Source organism: Tinamus guttatus, unplaced genomic scaffold, assembly GCF_059628265.1.
Source record: "Tinamus guttatus ecotype Peru unplaced genomic scaffold, ASM5962826v1 Tinamus_guttatus_pri_ptg000035l, whole genome shotgun sequence".
Classification (NCBI taxonomy): Eukaryota; Metazoa; Chordata; class Aves; order Tinamiformes; family Tinamidae; genus Tinamus; species Tinamus guttatus.
Window position 1 is genome coordinate 10,484,092 of NW_028288569.1, and position 27,442 is coordinate 10,511,533.

Here is a 27,442-nt window from a genome sequence, read left to right on the forward strand (position 1 = left end):
CTCAATGCATAAAGCTGTGAAAAGACTTCTTCCCTGAACATATGAAAAATAAGCTGCTGTTTACAATTGGCTTCTATGTTACATACTTGGGATTTGTCTCTTCTGCCCCTTTTATACACACACGTTTTGCCTTTTCTGCTATTTGAGACCTCATCGAGTTCCTTTCTGGATTTTTTTTTTTTTTCAAACACTGAAAGCATCTCTTGGTTCCAGCCGAATGAAATTCAATGTTATGACTGCCTTGGTGTGTCCTGAGGCAGCAGACAGCCCTGTCTCGACTGTGGGAATGGCTTGGTGGAGCTGAGGATTGTATTCGGCAGTGATGCTCGCATGCTGGACAGGATGTTGTCATACGGGGTGTAGTCATTGTAAAATAAAATAAAGTGCAAATCTAAGGAAAAAATGGATTAGACACACTCTTTGGGTATGAAAAGGATATTGTGCCATGCAACTGCTAATTCAAAGGAGGGTATAGACTGAGGTTGTCTCCTTAGACTCCTTCTGCCTGAAAAGCCTCTACTTCCCATTTTCCTATGCTTACCACCACGATGCTTGCTGAGCGCTCAGTGGGGACCCTGCTTGAACTATTTGTTTCAAAGCATAGCAAGAGGGCTGGTGCAATGAAGTAACATCCCTTCATATCCTGTGCCAAGCACAACGGAGTATCAGCAGACACTTGGTCCAGCCGAATTATCTGTTACCGCTCTGAAAGTCAAGCAAGGGATACAGCACAACAAAAATCTCAAAGCAGCCATATGGGATGGCCAGTGATTTTGAGAAGTTACATCAAAAAAGAAGGAAGGTAGTGGCTTATCTAGTTAGGGCTGTGGTGTGAGGAAAAATTTATTTTCATTCTTAAACTGCCATAGTCTACATACGCACATTGCTTTTCTTTTCAAGCTAGCTGGCATTTCATTCTGTTTTAATTAATCTGCCATGGAAGGGAGAATAAAAATTGAAGCATTTTCTTTGATGTTATCCTAGCCTTAATGCTTTCTTTCAATGCCTTCTTCACCACACACACCATGCTGAGAATAAGCATAGCTTTCAGAATGATGATTCTCCCTCATGATTTACAACTTGGGGATCCAAAGAATGCAAATGTCTGTTTCTAAAGAGTAAAGATCAGTTGGCAGCCAGATCTTTTCTGACTTAAGTCTGCTTCTGATGTATAGTTTTTCCTAAATCCAACCTCCAGCATGACTACAACAGCAGTGGGTGGTTCATGTGCTTCTGCTACTAACATTGCTAGCAAGCGGGTTCCCCATCTTCTTCAAAATAAAGGACCATTCAGAGGAAATTGCTGCCATTTCACACACTCTGAAGCACAGAAATTCAGCAAAGCCAGGACAGCTCTTAAGTCTAACAACTAGCACTACTGCCTAATCAGGGATCAGCCACACATGGTATCTAGACAACTTTAGAATCAGAGAACACTCTCAAGGGAGATAGATGAGCACTCCAAAACTTGTGACAGAGATGGGGAATTAATCCCAGAGTCCAGCCTGTCCTTCCTGAGCTGAGACTACTAGTGCTCCCCTCACCCACCTTTCTCTGCCAGGGGAACCTCACAGAATTTCTATTTGTGTTGCAAATCAGGAATGTCATGGGCCATTGAAAAAGGTCCTTGGCTAATCTACTCAAAAACTTTAGGATCTAAAAAGGCCAGAGGCAAACGCCTTTGTGTGCACGGATAAGCTGGGCTGCATCATGACTAAAGAAAAAGCTCTTTAGATATAAGAAGAGTGTGCTGGAAAGTACCAGCTCTCCTTGGTTATGAAGTAATATCCATTTCCACTCATGGTCTTCCCTTATCTCTTTCAAAACAACAAAAGCAGAGATGATAATGGACAATTCAGTTATTTTTAAACTTTCACATGAACCTGTTTTTGCTTAAGGGTGAGGTTTTCACCATATTCAGTATTTTCTTCCTCCAACTGAAGCATAAAGTAAAGCTTCCACTTACTTTGGTGGGTATAAAATAAAGTCACTGCTAAGCACTTTGGAAAAGCTTACCCTAAAAGAAGCCCTAAGATCTAAAATAATCATACAGTTGTCAGTGTGTACCTGCTGCTTATGGGTGGTCCTGTCTTTTCTCACCATAAATTTTTCATGTCCTATGAGCTGAAGCTTCTCTTTCTTTCTTCTTTTATAATATGCTTGACTTACTTACAGATGCAGTTACATACTGAATGGCTGGCATATAAAGGTACAGAAGTCTAATGGGGAAAAGTGACTGCCATAGATATTATAGTTAACTATTCAATGTATACTGCTATATACATATTTACATAATTACTATCTGCCAGGAGCATAATGTAAATGTAGTTTTAAATGATACTTGCTATGTGTTCAGACTAAAATCTACCAGAACAGAATAAAAAGGCAGGTTTGACTCCACCTATGCCTTGAAGACCTTGGTCTTGGGATGGTGAAAGTGTCAAAACAAGTGGGTCACCTGAAGTAACACATTCTGCAAGAACAAAAAACAAATTGAATTGTAAGGTCATCTGAGTGCTTCCAAGGACTAATGATCTTCTAATTTAAATAGAGAGGAAAGGGTCAGGGCATTTGGCTTTTCTTCCTCAATTGCCACTCTATTTGCTGTGTGGCCTACTTCATCTCTCTGGGTCTCTATTTCCAAATAACTAAATAGGAAATGCTAGTTATATACTATACAAACAAGCTGAAATGGTGTAGTATATTTTGATCAAGCTCTTTTGAAGAGGCATACTATCTAGGGATTAGGTATCGTTTACAAAAAAAACTTTTGAGGTCTTCATGTAAAAAGCGATGGTATTCTTGCCAATGTGAAACCAAAGGAAGTTTATCTTTCTATGCAGCCATTTTACAAAGTATGTCCTTCTATTATACAAGACTGCCTTACGCATTATGTGCACTTCGAAATTATGTATACTAAGAGGTTCTGATCATACATACACCACAAGCCAAATTTAATTCTGACTTATACATCGAGTAGAGACTTTGACCTTCACGATGTGCCAATCGGGATAGAATTTATCCCAGTATCTTTCTCTGTTGAAGTGTTCCACAATCTTGCTCATGTGTTTTACAGTATTACTTTCTTTTTCCCTGTTCATTAACTATTAAAATAAAATATTCACATGACAGATTTTTGCCTCAGTTTTCCCACAGCAATCATATTTCCTCACCCAAGAGGCTGTCAGGAAGCTTCATTAATTGTTTCTGAAACATTTACAATTTTTCATGGAAATAGGTAAAACATCCGTCTCCTAAAAGAGAAAAACGGTTTCCAAACGGATGAAGTATCTCAGCTCCCCTCCAAAGGAAATATGTATTTTTATTATTCCCTCAGACATAAGGCATTTGAGACACAGAAGTTATAATCAGTTCATTGAGTTCACTCATCATGTCTGAAGAACAGAGCTTGTGCCTTTTCCCTTCCAGCTCTAGGCTTCAACCCCAAAGCACTGTCTTGTTTTTAAGGTATCTGCGTACAGTCACAGGCAAGAGACTGTTCGTATTAAACGGGACATCCTGTAACTATCAGAGGCAGCAGCCTTGGTTCCCTCTGCGTTTGGGCTCTCCCCCTCGGCAAGAGCCCTGCCACTCCATCCGCAGCTTTCCCGGCAATGCCACTGCCCTCTCCCATTGCACAGTTAACACCAGAGGAGGAACACGGCCTGCTAAAAATGAAGCATCTTCTCGTATCCATAATCTACCGATGTGAAATCCCCTGTCACCTTCACTCATGTTTTTCTGGACTCACAGGGCTGTTACCAGAGTTGCTGGAGTCCGCAGTGGTTAGTCTGTGTGAAACACAAAGCCCATTTGCAGTAAAAAGAAATTACCTGCTGGCAGCAGCTCACTTGAGCTAATCTTACATGATGGTTTAGTGGAGAATGAAAATTTCAAAAACCTGCAAGATTTCTACACTGAAAAAAAATAAAAGCAACAGTAGTTGATAATAGATAAACATATTTTTTTTAAAAAAAAGAGGAACTTTTAAGGCATACCAGGGATGACTACCAGTAATTTAAAGGTTGCGTTTTTCTCTTCTAGACTGTCCATTTTGTTTCTTTCTACGTATCAGTAGCAGAGTACTATTTTAAAGCTAAGTTAAACTTTTAATATCTAAATGAGAAGTTAGTACCGCGCTCCATGGCTATGCCCTGAAAAAAGTTTTCTGTCGCAAACTGAGAAATGGAGATAGAGATTCAGAAGAGATGAAGGATACGCTGGGAGCAGAGAACGAAAAAGCACAGCAGGAAGCTGGGCCGTGACTACGGGAAGCCATGGGGAATTTGGGAAAGGATATTGGGCCACTGCTCACGGACAGCTTGAATTAATACAGTAAGGCTCTGTAATGATCAACTGCAGTGAACATTCCCCAACAGAGATCCTCTAAAGGAATGATTAGCCCTGAAAGAGTTACAGATTTGAAAGCCAGAAAGGCTCATACGATTACTGTTCTGCCTTCATGCATAATTGAGGCCCTCAAGTCCTGCCTCCTGCATACGGACCAAATGAGCCCTATGGAAATAAAGATCTAGCAGGTCGCACATGCTCAGGCTGAGGTTCCCTCATGCAATTCCAGCCTTGCAGCGACCTATCCCAGTGGCTAAATCCATGGCCACTCTCCCCCATCCTGCGGTGCCACACTCCAGGCACAGCTCTACATCTTTGTCCTCCAATGTGCCAGGCGTCTTGCTGGCGCCCTGCCATTGGGATTGCACTACCTACATGTCCCATCATTTGAAGTCTCTGCAGAAGCAACGCACATCTCATCAGCAAAAGATCATGTCTCCTCAACCACTACAGGCCTGTCCGCAAGCTGAAAACTCGACTAATGTATATTCTTCTAATGTATATTCTTCAAATGTATATTCTTTCTTCTAATCGCTCTGCAATGTGACCCCAACATGCAGCTCACATGCACTGGGCCTGAAAGCAAGCTGTACATTTGGGGAGCCTTGGATATAATTTAAAAGAGATGAAGTACTTTTCCAAAAGAAACAGGAACATAAAAGTCTTTGTAATGGAAACAGTGAGAGATGGGTTTCAAACTGATCAAGTTGAAGCAGTCTTCAAGGCGATCTTTTGCTACAAATGAGCAATATTTTCCCTTCCCACCCCCCAGCAGACCCCTCTGATATGTTTTATTTCTTTTGCAACTGACATCAACTCATTTTTCAAAGTCAAATACATCTACCTTCCTTGCTTCTCTCTCTTGGGACACTTTGAAAGAGAAAGAAAACATCAAGACTAGACTGTGCTGTGGGATTTAACATGTCAGGAGAGAAACAACAAAGAACACAATTATAGGAATGATACATACCACAAAATAAACTGGGAAAAAAAGTGAGGAAAAAATAAAAAAGCACAGCCCAATCATCTGAGCTATAGCTCAGAGAACATAAATCCAGCTATAATTTGGCCAGTCACAATCTATGGGTTTAAGACTCTGCTGTACTCCGTTTCACCACTGCCTATCATTCACACACATAAAACTAGCACAGCTTTGAGCTATACTGTTTGATCATTAAAAGTCCTCCTTTCCCTAAATTTGTCCTCCTGTCAGCACAAAAATCCCAGGTAAATCTGCCTCATAGTACCACGTCCTCAAGGTGCTCACAGCCTGCGTACTCAAGTACCTTTTATCCATCTCGTTTCAAGGGTCACTTTGTGAGGACTGACTCACGCCACCATGCCCTTTCCTTCCATGAGCACCTTCCATTAGTGTTTTTTTTTTTCCATCATTTACGTAACATCCTGAGTATAATCCTAAATGTACCCATTCCTTTGCTCTCCATCAAAGCTCCTGCTACCATACACTCTTCATTGAAAGTCCTCCTGCTCACCACCTTTCCCATCGAGGTTAAAGAAGCTTTTGGGAATGTCTGTTAGTGCAAATTTTCTGTTATCAGAGAGTGAGAGGATACTTCAAATATGCAGAAAAGAAGTAACACCTTCCTAATAAAAAGGTGAGCCTTCCAGTTGGAGAGGTCGCTTTCTGGCAGCAATGTGCAAAGAAATGCTAAAGCCTCATTACCGCTTACAGCCCAGGGAGATCTCCCACACTTCACTTGATAATTGTGTGGAACCGATGGACCAGGACCACCAAGCCAATTTGTCTGAAAATAGGAACAGGAGCGCAATCTTTTCTCTAGCAGTATCATATATTCACAGTTGCTGATAGTGCTCCCCCACCTTAACTTTCCATCAAGACTCCATCTTTTAAACAAAAGCAGAAAAAATCTCCCTATCCGTTACTTCCTGCTTCTTTCAACAGTTCACCAAGTTTTCCATTCTATTCTTCTTTTTAACTTTTCAAAATATTTTACAGTTCTTATGACTTGCTTTTCCAACTTCTATAAACTTTGTTCCGATCTGATGACTAATGGAAAATTCTTTTTATGGAGCATTTATGTATACAGTACACCAGACTCCTTGACTTTGTCCTAGAAAAATGTTTGCATAAAATTATTGATCTGTAATACCCTCTCATTACTGCACTTACTGCCTTCTATTATGTTACTACAATTATTATTAGCTTGTTTTCTATTAGGATTTAATTCACTAAAGCACTTTTCTTGCAACCTAGAATTTAAAGTCTTTGATACTCAGTATGCGGGCAGTGAGGACAATGTTCATTATTTGCCTGTTCCTCATTTCTCACTACCAGCTAAAATGGCTAGTTATGCTTTTAGTTGCTTTACCTTTATCTTGCTCTGAATTATACTCTAGTACTCAGATCAGAAGGCAAGAAGACAGGGTCTCTGTTTACTTGTTTGCTACCTCCAGCTACTAAGACAGTTATTTAGTGGTCTTGTATAAATTACTTAGCTTCTGCAAGGATAACCATTCCCACCTCTAGAAACAGGAGCTACCACTTCAAAGTCCTCTGCTACCCTCGGCTCAAATGTGTTTAACAGGTCCCATGGCACCTATGACAATGAAGAGCTCTCAGCCCTGCACTATAGCCCTGATTCATTAAGCACATGCCAAGGATTTCAGTGGGACAAGTCAAGCTTAAAAACACAAAATTAGGGCCTAATGACTTCATTAATAATGAAGCATTTATATTATCTGACCATTTTCATTCTGAGTTGGGATTTATGGTAGTGTGAACAAAAATCTTAATAAATTGTACCCCAAATTATCAATAGCTCACAGAAGCACTATCAAAATGTGAAGAACTGAAGAAGTACAGATGTAGGTCTTTAACCGCTGGAATGCCGTCAATCAATTTTGACAGCCCCATATTAAAGATGTAATGGTAGTGGTGTGATTTTTCCTTCTTCACCAAGGACTTGACATGTGTTGTATTGCTTGAGGATCTCTTCGGGTATTAAACAGTTTGTTCCACACATTTCAGAAATGTGTTTTGCACTGCCTTAGTATTTAGTTTCAATAGTAACACACTTTTTCTTCTGTTCTTTCCCTGTCTTTTCCTACGCAAGGTTCACTACGATCTGCAGAAATACACATTAGTTATTCTTAGCTAGTGTTCTGCTTTTTTTCTGGGGGGATGGCATGAGAGAAGAGGAATAAAAACAGACATAAAACAAGTTGTGCAAATTATAGTCAATGACCACACCAGAATTCAACGCAAGCCTCTACCTTCAGCACTCTGCCTTAGCCGTGAAGCTAGCTTTGCTCTTAGCAATGGCTGGCTGCCTTCAGTGTATGAAGGCAGCTCCTGCAATATCTGCCATAGACACAGTTTAAAAATATATCATTAGGACTCTTAAATTCTTCTTTTCACTGTTTTCCTTTTCTTTTCCTGATTTTTCTGGGAAATAACGATTTCTTTGCATTATGACATCAGAAGAGGGAGCTGCACCTGTTAGCTCTGGGCTCTCCATTCAACCATCTGCTTTTCAAAACCTATTTGTTATTTCCTGGGCAAGTGAGAAGGCAGTAAAGTACATTTTATCACCTTAATACTGATCATTTACACTGTAGTAAGATATACTGGGCCAGTCAGATTTTTTACTCAGGAAGAAAGGAAGAAAATTCCATGTGAAGGGCAGAAACAGGCAAGAAGAACTAAAAGAAGGGGAAAAAAATGGTGAAGTGATTGAAGAGGAATGGGAATAAAACTCACTTCCTTTCAGCAAAAACCAACTTGATATGCTCTGCGTGGACCCAGAAACTTCTTATTACATATTTTTATAACATGCACCTATATATCAGCAGAAATAAAAAGACAAAATCTGACAATCTAAATTGAAAAAGAAGCCTGTTCCATATTTTCTCATGTGACTGCTGGTCTTGAATTAGTGCCTGAAATTCATATATTTCAAATGAATGAAGTATCAGAGTGCCACCCGAGGAACAGTCCCAGACTTTGCCTGTTTTTCCCAGTAAGAGTAGACCAGAGACTGATTCATGCTTCCATTATATCACTTTTGTGCGTTTGTTTGGCATCCTCTCCTCTCCTGCAAGTCACTTGCAGATGGTCTAGAAGCCACAGAACAAGCTGTACTTCCTTCTGATTTCAGCCATCGCCCTTTTATGGAAGCCTTCCAGTTAACGGCATGCAAGGTACAAAGATGCTTCTCCACATGTTTCTGCCTTGACTTTGAAAGCCTTTCCAAAGTATTCCATAGTCAGCCTCTCCCACCGCCATAAATGAAAAAATAATTTGCACTGTTTTCATCTACTGAGGCAGCTCAAGAATAGAAACAGAGCGATTCTGTGCATTGTTCCATGCCTAGTACAGCCTGGTGGGCCAGAGAAAATACTTTGGTGACTACCATAACTCTGTTACATAATCTGGTGTTATGCCACCACTTCGGATTTTGCAGTCAGCCTTGATGACCCTGTCTCAAAGGGGATATAGAAGAAACAAAAAGGGTTCACAGAATACAAAGACTTATTAGAGTTCTCAAGAGCTCTCCATATGCAAAAAAAAAAAGAGGGAAATTCTCTTCAAAATGAGAGGGGAAAGGAAAGCAGAAGAAAGGAAAAGAAAGGAGAGGAAATGAGAGGAAAGGAAAAGAAAGGAGGAAAGGAGAGAAGACCGAATGCAGTGGAAGTGATATAAATGTAACTGCACAGAGAAAATAAAATAAATTTGATCTCACAAGAAAAGCAGGGACAGCCATTAGAACTAAAAGGCAGAACATTAAAATCAATAAAAGGATTATTATTTTTCATTCACATACTATATAATTAACTTGCAGTACTCTGTACCCAAGACATCAGAAGGGCCAAGAGTTTAGAAGAGTTTAAAAAGGACTAATTATTACTATAACAATAACAACAATAAAAATCATTATAATAATGATGAAATATATTAGAGAAATAACATATGACTGAATAAACAGAAATCCACAGTTATAGTACAATAAAGTACGAGGACTGAAAACTGCCATGTTCCCGGGCACAAGCCAACAAGCCAATTTGATAGCTCTTCAGGAGGAACTCCTGCTGTGGGAAAGGTTAAATCCTTATTAAGCTTTACTGGGACTGCAACATCTTTTCCGAAGGACCTGATACTATGTCCTGTGATGCTTAGTCTGTGGCTTCCCAGAGCAGTCCTGAACAGCATAAAAGTTCACCAAATGAATGTGCAAGCTTGGATGCCCTATGTGATAGGGTGTTACAACCAAAATAAAATCCCTGTAAGGTCTAAGGAACATTTCTACTCTTCCGGGATACATGCTGCTTTCATTTACTTGTAAAAGGGGTATTGTTTTGGCCACTCCTTTTCCTGCACTTGATGAAGAAAGGCCAGAAAGAAAGAAGAATATTTTGTACCGTTGACAAAAAATGCTAATGCTGTTCTTTTAAACACAAAAGTCTTGATGTACCATGCATACAGAAATGCACTGCATCCATTTTGATGCAGATCTTTGCAACATCTACAGGCAGAACCGGTCTTCTCTACAGCTTCTTTACTTATATCATTCAATGATTAATAGAGGAATAAGAATCATACTTTAGGGCAAAGCCTTCCTAATTACGTACCAGTCTCCAAGATATAGCATGCTTTTTTACCATCACAAGATGTGGAATAAACAAAAAAGCAAGCTCTCAGTGAAATTTAGCCAATTCACAGACAGAGCTTTCTTTCTCATGGATTTCTATCCATGTGGGGGTCGGTAGTGTACAATGGGGTGAAAACATGAGCCGGCTCTCTGTCAGTGGGGTATTAAAAGAGCTTCTCCCCTTTACTCAGCTGCCTATTTACACAGAACTCGTGGACACTTAGGTATCGTAGAGACCTTGAAACTTGAAAGTGGCCAAATTCAAAAATTAGAGGAACGGGAAACAGGTATGCAATTTGCACACAGGAGCAGAGTGGGATCCCAGAAATCTTATATCCTTGTCGAGCCAGGTTATAGAAAAAACACAGATGAAGGCAATCTCGAAGAGCTACTCAGAAAAAGCTCCATCAAGCTCCATCCCTGCAGACGCTGATAAACTTTCCTCTAAGGAAATTAGACTATGCTGAAATGCAGGCATATAAGGGCAGCTGTTTCTGCCCCACATTAGGCTACTGTGCAGCTTTTTAGTTAGGGTTACATCTAAAAAGCTATCATGCATGTAAACCAAACAAAACTGTGCCGTACACTTTCTCCCCAAAGCTACTCTTCTTTTCTTATACATGGATATTTCCGTGCCGACACAAAAGCATATGCTAAATCCAGAAGAGTATATACACTTCAACAACTTTCAGAACAAATATAGCTGTGAAACCAAAATACCAGTTTTCTCTTGCAAACAGGAAAAATAAAGCAGCATTCCTATAAGCAACGGAACAATCTAAAGCTTCAGAAGAGAAATATGCAGTAATGCACATGTTCTTACCTGCACAAGTCTGTAAAATCAGCCTTTGAGGGTTTTTTTACATCTACTCTGTAAAGAGGCATTTTTTTTAATGTTTTGAGTGCTCAGGAATGCCAAGAATTTAGGAAGAGTGCCATAGCTTAAGAGAGCAATTATTTGCCAGTAAATATTCAATTTGCTTGTCCTGTGATTTTTCAGCTCCTAACTCGCCCTCTCCATAATCCTTCTCTTGCTGCGTCATGAGCACAAGAAATCTTTTCTTCATAACACAACACCTTCACTAATCATTTCCCAACTCTGCCAACCTTCAGTTAGCTATTTCGTTAGCATTAATTAAGAATTCCCTCTACTGGTCATTTTCTAAACTCGTACAAATAGCACCTTGAGCCCAGGACATTAGAAGGCAGTGAGTCAGTTTGTGGGATTCAGCCACCGTTTATAAACACCTTCAACCACATTCACCCGGTTTACAATATTCAGGACATCTCGGCTGAATTACTGCTTTGTGTCCAGTTTGTATTCAGATGGGGGCCACATGTTCCTTCATGTATTAGAGCAGAGCTCATTAGCGCCTTTGCAGGCAAGACACAGCAAACATTTTTTTCCACCTTGCTTCCATTTGAACCTGGTTGAAAACATTTTCTCTGGGCAAAATAGTTACATGCACATTTAAATTACACTGCTTCTCTATAAAAATAACTTAGTTGATATTTAAGATCAAACTACTTATTAAAAGCACCTTCTAAAATTATGGAAATGCCTTCACAAAAACTCTGAGTAACCACGAGACCTAAATACTCAGTGAACAGACCTGGAAAAATTAAGTATATAAGTTTTCTCTCAAGGACATAAGGTACATAACCTATTTTAAAGAGGGTATGCATCTGTGCATCATACAACTAGATTATCACCTTGCAATAATGGGGAGAGTGGGTGTAGTTAGAAATCTGGATGTGCAAATTGTATTTCCTAAGAAATTTTGTGTAGGCAAGTTCTATTCTGCTCAATCAACAGTAGGCAGAGAATTACTATATTTGGCAAAAATTAATAAAATACAGCAGAAGTAACTTGAATCACCCACATTAATCGCTAAATCAAAATCTAGGCTTTGAAATACAAAACAGAACACCCTTGTAGTAAGTAGAAGAAAAAACGACCCACCTGGGATTGAAAAATACAGTAAAAGATTCATTTTAGATCAGTCATTACCATCTTATGATAGAAATGGATCAGCTGTCAAAATCACTTTGGGTCTGGCTACTCCTTACATGGGCAAGAGCAAGTTGTATGCCAAAATAGTGAAATTAACGTCACATCATGGACATCCCACTGTACTTAGAAGTGCTGCATACACTTTGTACAATGAGGCAATATTGTAGAAACCACAGAGTTTCCACAAATTCAAACCACAGAGTGATAAATGCAACAATAACTCCTCACATATGATTATGCATTTTAAAATATCACGTTCTGAGCATGAACAGCACCAGAGGTATCAAACATCCCTAATAAAATGCATTTATTTTATGTATATCCCACATATCAGCTGCTAAAAAGCAGACAAGTTAAAAACATGTGCTTAAACAATCCAGACATCTTTGCGATTCTTGTACACATTTATCTTTTGCCATATGCCCATGCTGATTGTTATTTCATGTTAGAAATGATTCAACTTTCCTCCCCAACCCCAGCTGCCAAGAAGTAATGCCACAAAGCAAGATCTGTGAACTCAGGATGGGTACTGACCACCACCTGCAGTCAAGAGATCCTTCTACAGACGTGCTACGGAATAAGGATGAAGAAACAAATGCCTTGCAATAGGTTTAGAAAAAAAAAAAAAAAAGAAACCAAGATTGTACTGATGCTTCTTTCCCTAAAACTGATGATTCTGTGAAAGCTCTGAAAACATGGCACACAAAAATACATCTGCTGGGTGACAGACCTAGCTATCAAAGTGCCTTCAAAACAAGAAAGGAGGATTTTTCAGTCCAAGGCCCATTGGTGAGGGGAAGTCTTTGAAAACAGAGGCAATGTGGCCTGAGCAGAATTACATACTAATTGCATATAAGATAATGTAATTGTGCTCCCTTAGGCTTTGACTTAATCTGATGCAAACACAACAATTCCAAAACAAATCTGACTATTGTCTAGTATGGGCTATCTATAACTTAAAGAGAAGCCAGAGAAGAATAGGAGGTACTTTCAGGTCAAATTTTCTTCAATATTTATATGAGAACCTGAAAATGAAACTTTAAATCAATTTTAAATAAAATGAAACTACATTAAATAAAAAGAAGCTGACAAGCATAATTTTGCTGTTAAAGCTTAGAAGTGAAAAATAAACAGCATGAGAAAAATAAATTTGATTTTTATAAACAACTGTAAGCAGAATTCTTTGTAATATTCTGCAATAAATAATTCTTTCTGAAAAAAAATGGATAAGGGCTTCCCAATTTTTGTTGCCTTAAATTGCGCATTTTCACATTAATATCCTAATTTGTCTTTGCACAGCAGAGGTTTTGAAAGAAGAGCTGACACACTTAATAGGGACAACTGGGTTAAATGGGAATTTACTGGATCAAGTCAGAACATAACAAATTCTTACTTATCCAGTGTAATTAATGTAAAATTATACTCTTCTCAACAGGGACTGCATGGTAAAAGGGATATCTGGTTTGCTTAGGAGGTGCCCCCATTAACCGGATTTTTTTTTAAATGCTCTAAGCAATCAGCTAGTGGAGCCAGACACTGTCCTCAGGTAACCCCACGCAGCTGCCTTCAGCGCAAAACGCTGTCACTTCTCAGACTTCAGACACTCTGATGCGCGGCCATCTCCCCCCTCGGTGCCCTGCGGGCTGACAGGGACGTGCGGCCGTCCCTGCCCCGCGCGGCCTGGGCGGCAAGCGGGGCCTGGCGCCGTGGTCCATCAACTGAGCCTGGCCCGGGGTTGCGCTGCCTGGGTTTGGCTAAGCATCCCTTCCAAATTCAGCAGACAGAAAACGGCTATGTGGTTACTGCAACTTTTTAACATTGGATTTTTGTTGTCCTCGTTGCAGTGGGGAGTTTTTTTCTCCCTGTTAGCCTCTCCTACCATGCAAACCCTGTTTTCAGAAGCTGGATGGATGTTCTATGGAGATGCCTAGTAAAAAAAAAAAATGCCTCTCAACATGTTGGGTGCTTTCTCTGTATCACAAAAGCTCATGGTTGCAACATCTCCATGCCATCTCAGCATCCCTCTGCGTAATGAGCAGCACCACGATTATCACCAGCTACAGCTACATCCAAATAGTTTTAACTGTTACCAAAGAGGAAAGCAGAACCCAAAGGAAGAAACTAAGAAAACATTAATAGTGAAGAAAACAGAAAAACACCTCACAAAGTAAGACCATGTTTAAGCACGTTGTGCAGGTTATATTAATGATTCGACTGATTCGGCTGCTACATGCTATGTCTTTCTCCAGGTAAACTCCTACTGAAAGTAACAGTTTATCCTCACAGCACTGACTCCAGCCTAAGCTACCTCTACTAAAACCAATACTATTAACACTGAATGGATAAATGGTGTGACGACCCAAATCTGATCCAAGGCAGCGATGCCTTAAGGGAAAGTGAACATCTTATTAATAAGAAATGGCTTGATATGGAAAACTTTACATTAAAATTCCTGAGAGCAACATCAGGCCAGGCCCCGGCTCTTATGACTAATTCTTAAAGCCAGTCAGGCTCCTCATGGACAAACAGGGCCACAGCAGGAGGACCTCAGGATAAGGACCTGGAGGAGATGAACGTGAGCACTGCTTCCAATTAGCAAGCATTAAAATCTAGTTCCAGCACCGAGCTTTTCAAAATGGGGATCTGATTGATCTCGAGTCCTCAGTCTGAAATTCAGCTGCAAATAGTAAAGCAGGAAGCAAATGCTACCAAAAGTCTAGATGTCGACTGGGGGATATGGGGAAATGCTGCACTTAGAGCAGTGATTACATCTAAGTAACTGCCAGGAGGCTACAAAATCACATAGTGACCAACAATAAGTCCTGATATGGCAAATGGACTCGCTTTTTCTTTTTTCATTTTTCTCTCCATGACATGAGCTTTTCTCTACATAAACCTTACCTGTCCAGTTCTGGTACATATGTGACAAGGACTATTTCCGAACGCGACAAGATGATGTGACTTAGGCCAGGTGCGGAGCCAAAGCCTGCCCAGGCTGCTAGTGGGTGCCAAAGAAATTTAGAGAACTGGTGAGGAGCTTGCCCTCATTAACTGTTCATTTCCACACAGTGGTGGCTATAAAGGGGTTGAGTTTGCTTGCTTTTTTTTTTTTTTTTAAATTGGGGTTTGTTTTCCTTCTTTGTTGGAATCTGCTGGAGAATTGCTGCCAAGGAATTTTGGTTGAAGCATCAGTCTGAAGGGACTTCAACAAACTTTCCAGTCAATTTGCTAAGCTGACTTTCCTGATGCATAGCTTTTTGATATTTCTCAAATAATTTTTAAGTTCTGTACATTTCCAGTTGCTGTTTGTGCAGCAAGCTTATTTTCAGGTCCACTTTAAAAACACACCAAACTTTCAAAAATGACACATGCACACACACAAAAAAATTCAAAAAAAAAAAAAATCAGATGACAAACATACAATACACATGCAACAAACAGATCAGAATTACTTTCTGTCAGTGAATGGCAAATATAACTGTTCCAGAATGCAGCAACTGGAGGCCACTGGAACCCTGCCCGTCCTACTTTCTTACGCATATGGTCTGCTCAAGTGAAGAAGGCCTCAGCAAAACAGTTAAAAGGTGCATCAGGAACACTTCCAGATAACAAATTGCAAGAAAGTTGGTGCAGTATACCTTGAAAACAACCACTTGGCCCATGTAAAAGGGATCAAAACCTCCAAACTAACTTGCCCGGCTGGATAAGCTGGCTCAGGGCATCCCTCAAGCATGAACAGCAGCACCTGGAAGTCTTTCACCTATCATCATCCCTATTCAACAGCGAGGGCACGATGGACGTTTGCTGACCAGGTGTACTCAGCCCAGAGCACAGAGTCCCTGTGCAATTACCCTGCAGCAAGGGAGATTTCCTGGCAGCTGTCTGGGACCATGCACTGGGAAAGAAGTATCCCCCAAAGACTGTTGGGTGCTCATTATCAGTATTACAGAGCAGTAGGAGAAGGGTATTTGACATGTGGGTAAGTTGGCACAAACGTATCAACTTGTCCAAGCCTACAAGCCAGAGAAGAGAGGAGGAAGAAAAAAAAAAGAAAAAAGAAAAAAAGAAAAAAAGAAAACACCAGTTTCTCTTGGTCTGCTGATCAGAGCCTTAAAAACACCAACGAGTCCTCCCTCCAGTTTCAAGGCCAGGAAGTTTTCTGTTTACTAATTTCACAGAGGGCATAATCTGGGCATAAGTGAGGATGTATAAGACAGAAAAAAAACAACTGCTGTTTGATCTTTGTAGGAAACCTCGGCCCTGCAGTAACCTTGAGGTAACAAGAAAAAAGACAAACATGATTTTTACATGTGAGTTTAACACACCAAGTTTGAAGGTCATCAAAATGCTTTTGTCTCTGAAGTGAGAACTGGTGGTTTTACACTACACTTTCAGCAGACCCGTTTTAAAATATCCCTATAAAGATAGATGCAAGTAGTTTATTTATTAGGTTAGGATTTAAGGAGAAAAAAAAAACACACACTGAAAACTCTCCTTGGCTTAATTACTCTTAACATTTTATTCACTTAGCAGAGGAAAGAAAAAAAATCAGCTTGACTTTTTTGACAGCAAAATCAAACCAACTGGAAAATTCAACTCCTACAAGAAATGTTGAAAAGGAAAACTCTGGAAAGCAACGTGTTAGTGAAATGCTTTCAAACTCAGACACGGCTCTATTGTAATAAAATCTTATATTTTCTTTGACCTTCTTCCTCTCCATTCTACTTCTTCCCCCTCAAAATACAGGAGAACCTTTGGATCTAACTACCGTATTGCATTAACTCCTTTCCCATAGGTAGGAGCTCTACATGAGATGTAGACATATACAGTTACGTTCCTCTGCATTTACTGTGCAGACTGTGCAAGCACAGAAATATTAAAGATGGTTAGAGGTTTATGTTAGAGAGTGTAATTCTTTCTTCAGCATTATTTTTCCTTCCCTAGCACGTGTTGCAAAGGCAGATAAGCATTCTTACATTTCTTTCACAAACAGGGATTACTGGGGCTCACTAACAGTTTTCTTCTGTATGGAATAGTCAGCAGCAATGCTGAGAATGGATCGAGGCTGCTAGGCCCTTATTCCTTAACTCCCTGGGTCTTCTCTGGGTCCCACTGATCTCATGTAACTACTGTGAAACATTGATTTTTATATCTATTCATTAGATGTAGAGATCAAAGGGGCAAAATCTATTCTCTGAGGACATGAAGTCCTAAGCTAAAACTAAATGCCAAGTTGTTCACTGAAGGGAACTTGGAAAAGAACCTTCTTTGTTTTGCATCACTTACAGAGCTCTGAAATAAAAAAAAAAAAACAAAAAAACAAACAAACAAAAACATTAAGAGAATATAGAAAGATATGTGCATAAATTTGGGTTTGAGGCCACTGTTCCAGGTGTCATCCTAACACAGTATTTTGCAGGCAAATAAGAAAATGGATATATAGATTATCTTTCCTAACAAGTTTCCAGTTTTACTTGGTTCTATTTAATCACGTATTTTGCTGTGGCCAACTGCATTCTCTCTGGTCACTTAGACAGTGGGTTGCATGCATTCTTGCATATATTTGAACTTTTGATCATTTTCCAGAAATTCACTGCTAGTATCCTAGGCAGCCATCACTGGGTAGTGATATGGGTCATTCTAGTTCAGAATAAATAGGAGATGAGTGTGACTGATCCTTTTTCCCAAGGCCAAATCTCACAACAAATCATCTGGAAAACTGCCAACAACTTCAGTGAGACCAGAATTTGTCCCTAGTGTTATCTAAAAAACTTCTTCTGCCTTGTGAGAAAATCAGGGTCCAAATTCTATAGCCAGGCCAGACTCATTCTCCTACAGACAAGGAGAAAAAGAATCAGTTTAAAGAGGAGAGGGACAGCGATCTTTACTGATGTCTATATGTTACGGCTGGTTTAATTCCAAAAGAGATGGACAGAAAGGAGGGGAAATGAGAGCAGTGTTGCATCAGTCCTGAGCAAAAATGGCAATCCCACTTTTTTTTTTTATTTTTTTTTTGAGTATATAACACACAACTGTTTCTGTCTGAATACTTTAGGCATTACTCCCAGCAAAACATCAACAGGAGAAAATAGAGCTGGAAGACAAGCTACTTTTGAAGTAGCTTACTGCTAAAAAATGGAAGGACAAAAGGAGAAAAGCTCATACATTTTGTTCCCTTTTTTTTTTTTTAAATTCAGTGTTTTGGAAAAACTTCAATGAATCTCTTCTCTATATGCATGCGTGTGCATGTATGCATGTCGGACTTACTGCAATAGGGAGAAAGAGAATGAGCTGATTTTAAAAGAAGCCAAAAATCTGTGACTCGAATGCCCTGACTTCCCTAATGTTGCAAGGACTCGGAGCACGCGGGGGGCTGACACGGTGGGGATGGCAGCGTCTGAGCAGCAACACGGCAGCTCCGGGGGCACGTCGGGAAACGTGGGTTTTGCCTCGCTATCGCTGACCCTTTACAGTGGGCGGCTCTACCTTGTCAAACGCCTGGCCTGTTACTGACCTGTCACTTCATGACAGGCTCGTGTGGGCCCGTCACCTGGAAATGAGATCCATGCAGATACCCAGCGCCTGCCATGAGACCAACAGGACTTTCCAAAGGCTGGAGAGCAGGAGATAAGGAGCAGCAATTGTACGTAATGGAGCTTTATGGCCAAGTGACTGCACGTTAGGCTCTCACCTTAAATACTATAGCACATTTGCAAAACGTCTTTTTTTTTTTTTTTGACTCCTGTCTGGAAACCTGTAGATTTTTTGAACTAGTGCTCTGCTTTCGTTAGGCAGCCCCTTCTTGAGGTGACCCACACAGGGATGCAGCAGTGAACATCCTGGGGGGCAGTGGAGGATTTTTGGCTATTCCAACCCCCTCTTTCAAATCGCTACAAATCCGGGATATATAGGAGCTCAGTTCCAGGGTAAATTACAGGACCATCGATTTATTTCTCAGAGGTATGAAAAGGTGGAAGGTGGTAGGACTTGGAGAGGAGAACCCATAGCTAAGGGTTCCAGTTGAGGTGTGTAACCCATAAGCAACCCTTCTAGCAAAGTAACTTCTTTTCATTTTCCTGATGTTCATGGGCAAATACTTGGGCTGATAATTTAACCATGGAATGTTTGTGTTAAAAATGGGCCTCCTGCTCTCGAGTTTCTACAATTTACAACAAAGAGTTTATTAAACACAACTCCTTCTGCCCGACATTCAAATCCATCTCTGCAACACGCTCCCCCCTGGATTTGCGCCACCGAATGAAACGCTATGGAAAAAACAAAATAAACCAAAACCCTGCTGTGGAGACAGGACAAATCTAGTTTCACATCCCCTGCAGAGAGAGAAACAAGACGGAAGTAAAAAGCACCAAACGGAGCTCATAAAACGGCAGTCTGAGCTCAGCCTCCACATTCTAACAGAAACCACCACCTAATAGAAGTGCTCTGCTTCAAGCGAGAGCAGCGTCCGATTACGGTACAAGCACAAAAATACATATCGTCTGTGAACAGTTATTTTGAGCAAGCTGTGAATAAGGGAGGTGTGACTCCAGGGTGAGGGGAGATGTGAGGGGAGGTGGGTGAATTGCCCCCCAACCGCCCTAGGAAGGGGCCACGCATGGCAGCTGCGTCTGCCCCTATGGCTTGTGGATGCCACTGGAGCTTCCTTCTCCAGCCTGCTCCTGGCCTCTCTGAGTTACTTCTGAATTATTTCACCCATCAGAAAGTCTCCGCCACAGGACGAAAGAATTCTAGTTCTGTAACAAACTCTGTAAACAAACAAGAGTTCTTCTCTTCGGGTACGTTCTCCCTTTCCCTTCCAGCATTGCTTTTGCCATTTTATCACAGTACGTACCTAGGTTCCTGGGGACATTCAATGCAGCAGTATCCCAGCAGGAAACAGCCCATTCTGGTACCATGGGGAGCTTACGGGGCTACTGCTTAAATTAATTCTCTCTCATTATCTCTCTCTCTGTTTTATACATATAGATATATATGTATATGTATTTATAAAAAAAAATACCTTATTTATTAGGGGCAAAGTCATTGCCCATAAAGACAGATCCTAAACATCTTGGTCCTAACAGAAGATGCACAGAAACAGAAAGACATACACTTGAGCACTGCCAATCCTTCCCAATTCCAGGATCCTGGATTTTTCCTCGTTAATTACATCTATGAAGGGCAATCAGCAGCTCAGAAAGCAAACATCCTTGTGTAGCTACATACATCTATATATGGAAACTAAATGAAGGGAAAAGCAAGCAACTAGATATAAGGAGTCCAGCAGTTCTCATCCTCCTGGAAATAGGGTGTATAGCTCTACTGCAACAGAGCACAGCAGAACACTTTGCCCCATACACAGGGCATTTTGCAACATAACGTGTTGCTGAAAGCTTTCTTGTGGCACACGTCCAGTTCTGGAACTTTGAACCTGTTTTGTTAGCAGCATTCAGTATATATTCCTTGCTGGGGTTTTTCAGCAAGCACAGGTTAGAATCCCATCTCACAGGATCCTCTCTGTTTTAGACATCAGTCTTTCTTTTTTTTTTTTTTCTCCCCACTAGAAAGACAATGTTCTGCTGTTTTTTTTTTTGTTGTTAATTAATTCATTTGAGACTATTCCTTAAATTCTCATTTTAATGCTTTTTTTGTGTATGGGTATATTACTTTTGAAGTTGCTTACAACAGTCACCAATTAACAGCTTTTCTTTAAATACATATTATATTTATATATATGTGTGCATTTGTGTATACACATATATATTAAAAGAAAAAAAAGAAAGAAAGAAAAAAAACCTTTCAACTGTATCTTCCCCCCTCCTCCCTTCTCCATTCTGAGCAGGTTCCTGCTATCAACTGCTGGCGTGTGCTCACTCTACACCTAGAGCTATAATTATTTTGCTTTAATTTTACAAAACCTTTTGTTCCATTCCCACGAGCCCACCTGATCCTTATATTACACTTGCTCTATTAAAACACTCATGCAGAACAAAGCACAGTTGTACTGATTCATAAGTAACTTGCCCCCCACCCCCTTCTCTCTATCTTTCTGCTAGGCTCAGAGCTCTGATTGGAGTTTTATGACACTGTCCCTCATGCCAGTCCCTGGTCCCATTTTGACTTCTTTGAAAAAGAAAACACATTATTTTTATGTGCTTAGCGTCCGATTACACTATTGTGCGCTGTTGTTTTGAATTGCTGTTGTTCTCAGTCATTTTATGTTATGCTCTTTGGCACAACAACAGATATAGTGCTAAGGGTATTATGGAATTCATTTATTGTAATCAGACCCTAGGATTTTTTTTTATTATTGTTATTCACAGTGTACAAGCACCAAGGCTAGTCCTACCTTTTCCCAAGGGAAGCACAAGACCCATTTCAGACCCACCACCGCCATCGGCACACACTATCTGCAGCAGAAGGGCATGGCTGCAGCTTAGGTCAAGGCGATTCCTATTCCTTGGGCACAGCCTGCTCGATCCATTAGGTTTTAGAGAAGACTAAACACACTGTCCGAACTTGCAACTGGAACTTTACAAAGGCATTGGGCATTTCACATTTTTTTAAAAAATGCTCTCTTAAATTATTACCGGAAAACAAAAGGACGGAGTAGTGCTCATCAATAAAGATGGAAGCAGTGGAAGGGCTTTTTCAGCTATTTGCTCTGCACAACAAGGTCCTTGAGCTGAGACTGCTTTAATTTTCTGGCTTATAAAGCACTAAGCATTTTGTTGGGACTACGTAACAGATAAATAACAACCAGCCAGAGCAGTGAGGAGCGGGTGCAGATGGAGAAAGCACCAGCAAAGAGGAAATGAAACTGAGTTCTCAGGAGCCATCTTTTCAAGACAGGAAGCAGGACATTTTGCTGGATCCTACCAAACACAACCGGTGACAGGTAAATGTTGGAAAATGGATACAAAGGCGTGAAGAGTGGCAAGGATGGGAAGGAAAATAGATTCACATGTTTGTCAGTGGTGAATACTAATGATTTATAGCAATGAAAGAGAATAACAAGGAAAAGGGGATTGTGGCAAGGCACAGAGCAAACACGGCTGGAAGAGGTACAAATGAAAGTTGCAGTTGAAAAAGAATAACTGTTCTGCACATTTTATGTAGCATGTCAAATCTATCAGATTTTCTCTTATTAAATCATCATTCTACAGCAACAATCATTCTCTCAATCAATCCCCCGTGTTGTTAACTCTTAGTAATGACTAACTTCGCAGGAACTGATGTTTACATACATTTTAAAGTCCTCAGCACTGTTCTGTATTTTTTGGATGGTAGATTTCCTTTATGCTTTGTTTTTTTGTTTTTAACCTGTTTTTAAAGGAGAGATTCATCCAGTTGGAAAATAAAGTTTTATAACACATACACACTCAGACTCCGCTTGCTCAGGAAATTGGCAGTGGATAAGAACAAAACCATTCCCCTCCTGATTGCTGATTCAAATCTCGCCCAAGTGAGATAGTCACAGAAGCTATAAAACTCCCATAGTGGCTTTGTGATTTGAGGGTTTTTTTTTTTTTTAAATGAATCTCAACTCATTTCAGGCCAAGAACCAGTATCACAAATCCACTGCCTCAATGAACATTAACTGGCATCACTGCATGCAATGACAGGAGTTGCTGTTGTTGATGCCAGTGCGATGATGTAAGAGGAGATGCCAAGAAACACAGTGGTTCTAGAGACCCAGTTCGCACCTTACCCTGGTAACTGATCATTAAAAACCAGGGCTGGTGCATGCAAACATACAACATGCAGGGAAAAAAAAGAAAACAAACAAACAAACAAAACAAGCAAACAAAAAGTCTATCTATCAAACAAAAACACCATTAACAAACCATCTGTATTCCCATCAGTCATTCCTCAAGAACGACTTCCAGTCCTTACTTTCCCCCAAAACCAGGAGAGGCCTTACAGTGTGCCCATGTATCACATCAGAGCTGAGAGAGAGAGGAAGGGCGGGAGAAGAGGAGAAAAACCAAAGGTTTTTCATCGTAACTACTGAGGAAGAGACAAAGTACTCTTTGCCCCTTAAAAATCAGAGTATGCTGCAGACTTGGATCACGTTGGTCCATTTTCCCTGTCTAGATAAGATGAACAAATGAGAACAGCAAACCTGAGGAGGACTATGCTGCACTTTTTATTTTATTAAGGACAAGACTGATTAATTGATGATTAGCAAAACTACTGCACTAAACAAAAATCCCACAGCATCCAAGTACATAGGGACCCCAGGCACATTTCCCATGACTCCTCTCTTTAAGGAATATGAATAATTAAAATCACTTGGGATCTATCTAGTCCTCCAGTCTCCTCCCTTAGTCATGTTCACTAACCCAAGGCGGAGGGTAAAGGTCTCAGGACCCAAGAGTAGCTTTATGTTTTTCCACCATCTGTGCTGAAGTGCAGCCAATGCAAATTCCACCTTCAGATCTGCACTCCTGTGCCTCCCTGTTATGTTTCATTTCACACTCGTGATCTCTGTTCCTCAGAAACAAGAAAAAACGCACAGCTGATGAGCCGTGTTCCACATGCAACTCGAAATTGTTCCTTCCCTGGCTATTGTTTGAACACGTACGTGACTATTCAAAATGAAGTGAGATGGAAAATATAAATGAATTTTATTGGACAAGTCTTCCTTGTTTTACTTAGGAAGCTTCAGAAGTAAGTTACTCTCTCTGAAGTTTTCCAAGACATAGAAAGTGCTCATGTAAACAGTAAACAAAACAAAACAAACAAACAAAACAGAAAAAAAAACAGTGAGGAGGTCAGTCATTTTCCTCTTCCTTTGCTTTTCATTCATTTCTTCTTTTCCCTTTTTGACAACAAAATGAATAAAACTAATGAAGGAAAAATGAATAAAGAGGGTTTGATAGTCTTTGTCAAAAATCATAAAATTTAAAAAGTAGCAGTCTTACAAGTTTTAAAGGATATCTGGTGATATGTATATACACATGCACACACCATTGGCTTTTAATTCCATCCTAGCAAGTGCTCAGAAGTTCTAAAACATGCAAGAATTTTTCTAAATATAGCTAAGAAAATCAGGAAAGTTAACTTCAGTTGGTAAACTGGAAGAAACAGAGGCTCCATGACTACTAGGGTTTCTGAGAAACTGCAGAAAAACTCATCTCTTCTGTAAGTTAAACTTAGGATCTGACACACAGAATGATGATTTAATGTAGAAAACATAAGCTCGGTAATGTTGATCCTCTGGCAGAGAATCCAGGCACGCACCACATCTTTCTAAACGCACAGAAGTCGCTCTAAATTTGTTTTAGGGAGGTTCCCGAATGGGCCAACTTGCCAAGGGAAGATATAGCTTTGTGGAAGCCAGTGCTCAGTATAGGACTCAGAAGTTTCAAGATGGATTAATTCATCAGAAAAAAAACAAAACAAACAAACAAAAAAACCCCACTAGTTTAATGCAAGGAGTAGGGTTTCACTTAAAATAAAAGGAAATCGCTTTCAGAATGCCCAGGAGGCAATTATAGTTCGCATTTAACCTAAATTTTAATAGGCACTGACTATGCTGCAAAAAAAAACCCACCTGTGAACTTGCTCAATTTGGGCAAAGGCTCTGATTAAACCAGAACTGAAAGAGAACTCAAAATCTCAGCATGCTTGAAACTGTCATGCCACTTGAAAAGAAGAAAGGTAGTTTTAGAGCTGCTTAAGAAGCAGTTTTAAAGTTTAGAAACAGGAGCACAACATAGGCATACACTGATGTGCTGTTTTCATGGCCACTGGAATAGCAAATCTGGACTTTCATGGGTCTTAACTTCTGGATAGAAGTTCAAATCCTAGCTTGGAGGTGGCGTAACTTACTTGATAACTAACCTGTTGAGCTTGCATACATTGGCATTTCTTTAGTGCCTACACATATCTTGGAATCTAATAATCATTTTGAGCTAATCACCCCATAAACTGAGGGTCTTGGCAATGAACCAGCTCTTTATCCTGACATCTCTGCGAAAAGGTGTTTACCATATACCCAACAGTGACTGCAGCCAACACCTATACTGTAGCAAGTGCAAACCTGGGATGTATCTTAACCTAGAGCAGGATTGAAATTTTACAGTTAAAATCCTAATTAGTTGCTGAAGCTGCACAAAAAGCAGAGGAAGTTCACTTTAGACTTGTAAAAGCTGCCAACAGCAAGTTTTTAAAAACAGTATAAGGGAACAATTGTGTCCTGGAGGATTTATTTATTTACTAATGTAAATAGTACACACCGAGATAATATCTGCAATGTTTGTTACAATGAAAAACAATCAATACTTCTGTCTACTTCAATGACTCTCCATAAACTAGTCATTCTTCCTGGCACTCACTACAAATACTCATCTATTACAGTATCTGTTGTCAGCAAAAAAGGAAGTGGTCACCTTAATTTTTGTACTTGAGACCCAAAAGAAGACAGAGAATTAGATGTACCTGGACCCAAGAATGATGGTTGAAATTTAAAGAGGGAGATGCAGCTTGCAGCAGTAGGCAACAATTAATCCCTAAGGAATTTCAAAAACAGCAGATCTGAGATCTATCTTGTTCTGCTTCAGGGTGTTTCAGTTTAGGGTAACCCATTATTTTTTATGGTGACCTAATAGGCATTTGTTCTATTTTAGAGATACCTGCAGAGTCTAAAAATTTAATTTTTGATTTACTTCCTGGTTTAAAGATAGAATTTAAAACATAATAATACTGAACTTTCCCACAGAATAGAAAAAATCCAAATGAATTTGTTCTGAAAGTTCTGGGTATTAGAATTTCTAATCCTCTCCTTTTATTTTATTTGTACTGTTCCATATTGTCATTATAGAAAAATAGCAGTTTTGTTTCTAAAAAAAAAATTCCTTAAAAATCCCTAAGTACTTCTTGCATCTTCATCTTTCCTAAATCTAAGTCTGTCTTACTTGCAGTGTAACAAATAGATTAACATGTTTTAAAATATGCATTACAACTTCTTTCATATGACTAGCTTAAGCAAAAAAATAACAAAACCAGACAGTACAGATGGAATCAATATTGCCATTTTCCTCTTCTCCTACATTTCATATAATTTTACTCTTGTTAAAACAGCACATCTTTAAAACAGCCCTTTCCAAAGAAAAATGATAAACCTGATTAATGTAAGCATACATAAAATAAATATATTCCCCCCCTCCCCCATGTAATTTCACATTTTGCTAGCTCATCATTCAAGGTACTTTTATTTTCACTGGGCCTAAAGATAAAATAAGACCTTTTGTGCTATGTCAAGTCCTGAGGCAAGAGCTATGCTCAGAAGTTATTGTAGTTATATGTTACCTTTTCCTCATAAAAACTTCTCTTTGACAAGATAATTGGGCTTGTACTTGAGAAGTGGGAAGAGCAGGGACACAATCTGTTTTCCTTCATACTACTCTAGATCTACAGGGCATTGAGGAGCACATCTGAGTTTGGACTAGCAAATTCAGCAACAACCCAGAAGCCACAGAGGAAGCTATTGCACCTAACACCAATTTCTGCAATTTAGTAGGTTATAACTTAGAATTTTCTATTTAGCTTCTTAGCCATTACTTATTCTCCACCCCAAGTCATCCTATTATGTAAAGTTTGCTAACAAAGCAGCCATTAAGAATGAATTGCATAAGTTTAATATTAGAGATATATTGGCAAAGCAGTGTAAAAGAACAAGAATCACCCTTTGAAACACATGAAGTGGAAACAATTGCACTAAACAAATGGCGGCAATCCCATCCATCTTTCATATCTGTCTGCTATTAAAACTGGGTAGGAGAGGAGAATTATATCTGCCCAAAGTAGTCCTACAAAACTTCAAAGAGAACTCCTAAAATGTGTAGACTTAAAACAAAATAAACCTTCGCTCACTCAGTGCTGGGCAAAAAAACATGCATACAGCAAGCTATGTCACTTTATAATTTTTTTTAAAAAAGGGAGAAGTCTACTTATGTCAAAAAAATCCCTTTAAAATCTCTAAAGAGAATATCAGGTCTTTATTTTTCCTCACTGTAGATGATTCCTTTCCTCTGCATCAGCCCAGGAGGCCCCTGTGTGGCCTCCCTTGCCTCGGGGCTGCCCCCGCAGCAGGCAGGGCAGGTGGCCTCTCCAAGGCCCACATGGGACGGGATGCGACACGACGCTCGTGTGGCACCCAGCGCATGGGCCATGCCGTGACCTGCCCTCCACAGCCTGCACGTCAGGGGCACCTCAACACTCCCATCTGCAATGGGCTGCAGCTCCTGTGGGGGGAACAGGGAGTTATGGGCACAGCCCCATCCTGTTCAGTGACGGGCATGGAGTAGGCACCCCTATGAGACTCAGTGCTTTACTGTATATGGATACTGGTGCTTCCTATCCTCTGATCAAGGATAAAGCAGGAGAAAAAGTCTCCTGCCCCTTCTAGGTTTCTCCCCTGCCTCGTGCATCCAGGAGTAAC

At 40.0% G+C, this 27,442-nt stretch overlaps 1 protein-coding gene across 1 annotated transcript in view; it reads right to left on the minus strand.

The window, feature by feature from the left end:
- The window catches only part of ZBTB20 (zinc finger and BTB domain containing 20), a 387,189-nt gene that overhangs the window by 267,689 nt on the left and 92,058 nt on the right, over nt 1-27,442 (minus strand). Inside the window, exon 5 of the mRNA XM_088534147.1 lies at nt 6,042-6,116. The gene's annotated coding sequence lies outside the window, so the exon portion shown is untranslated. The remainder of the gene's footprint in view (nt 1-6,041; nt 6,117-27,442) is intronic.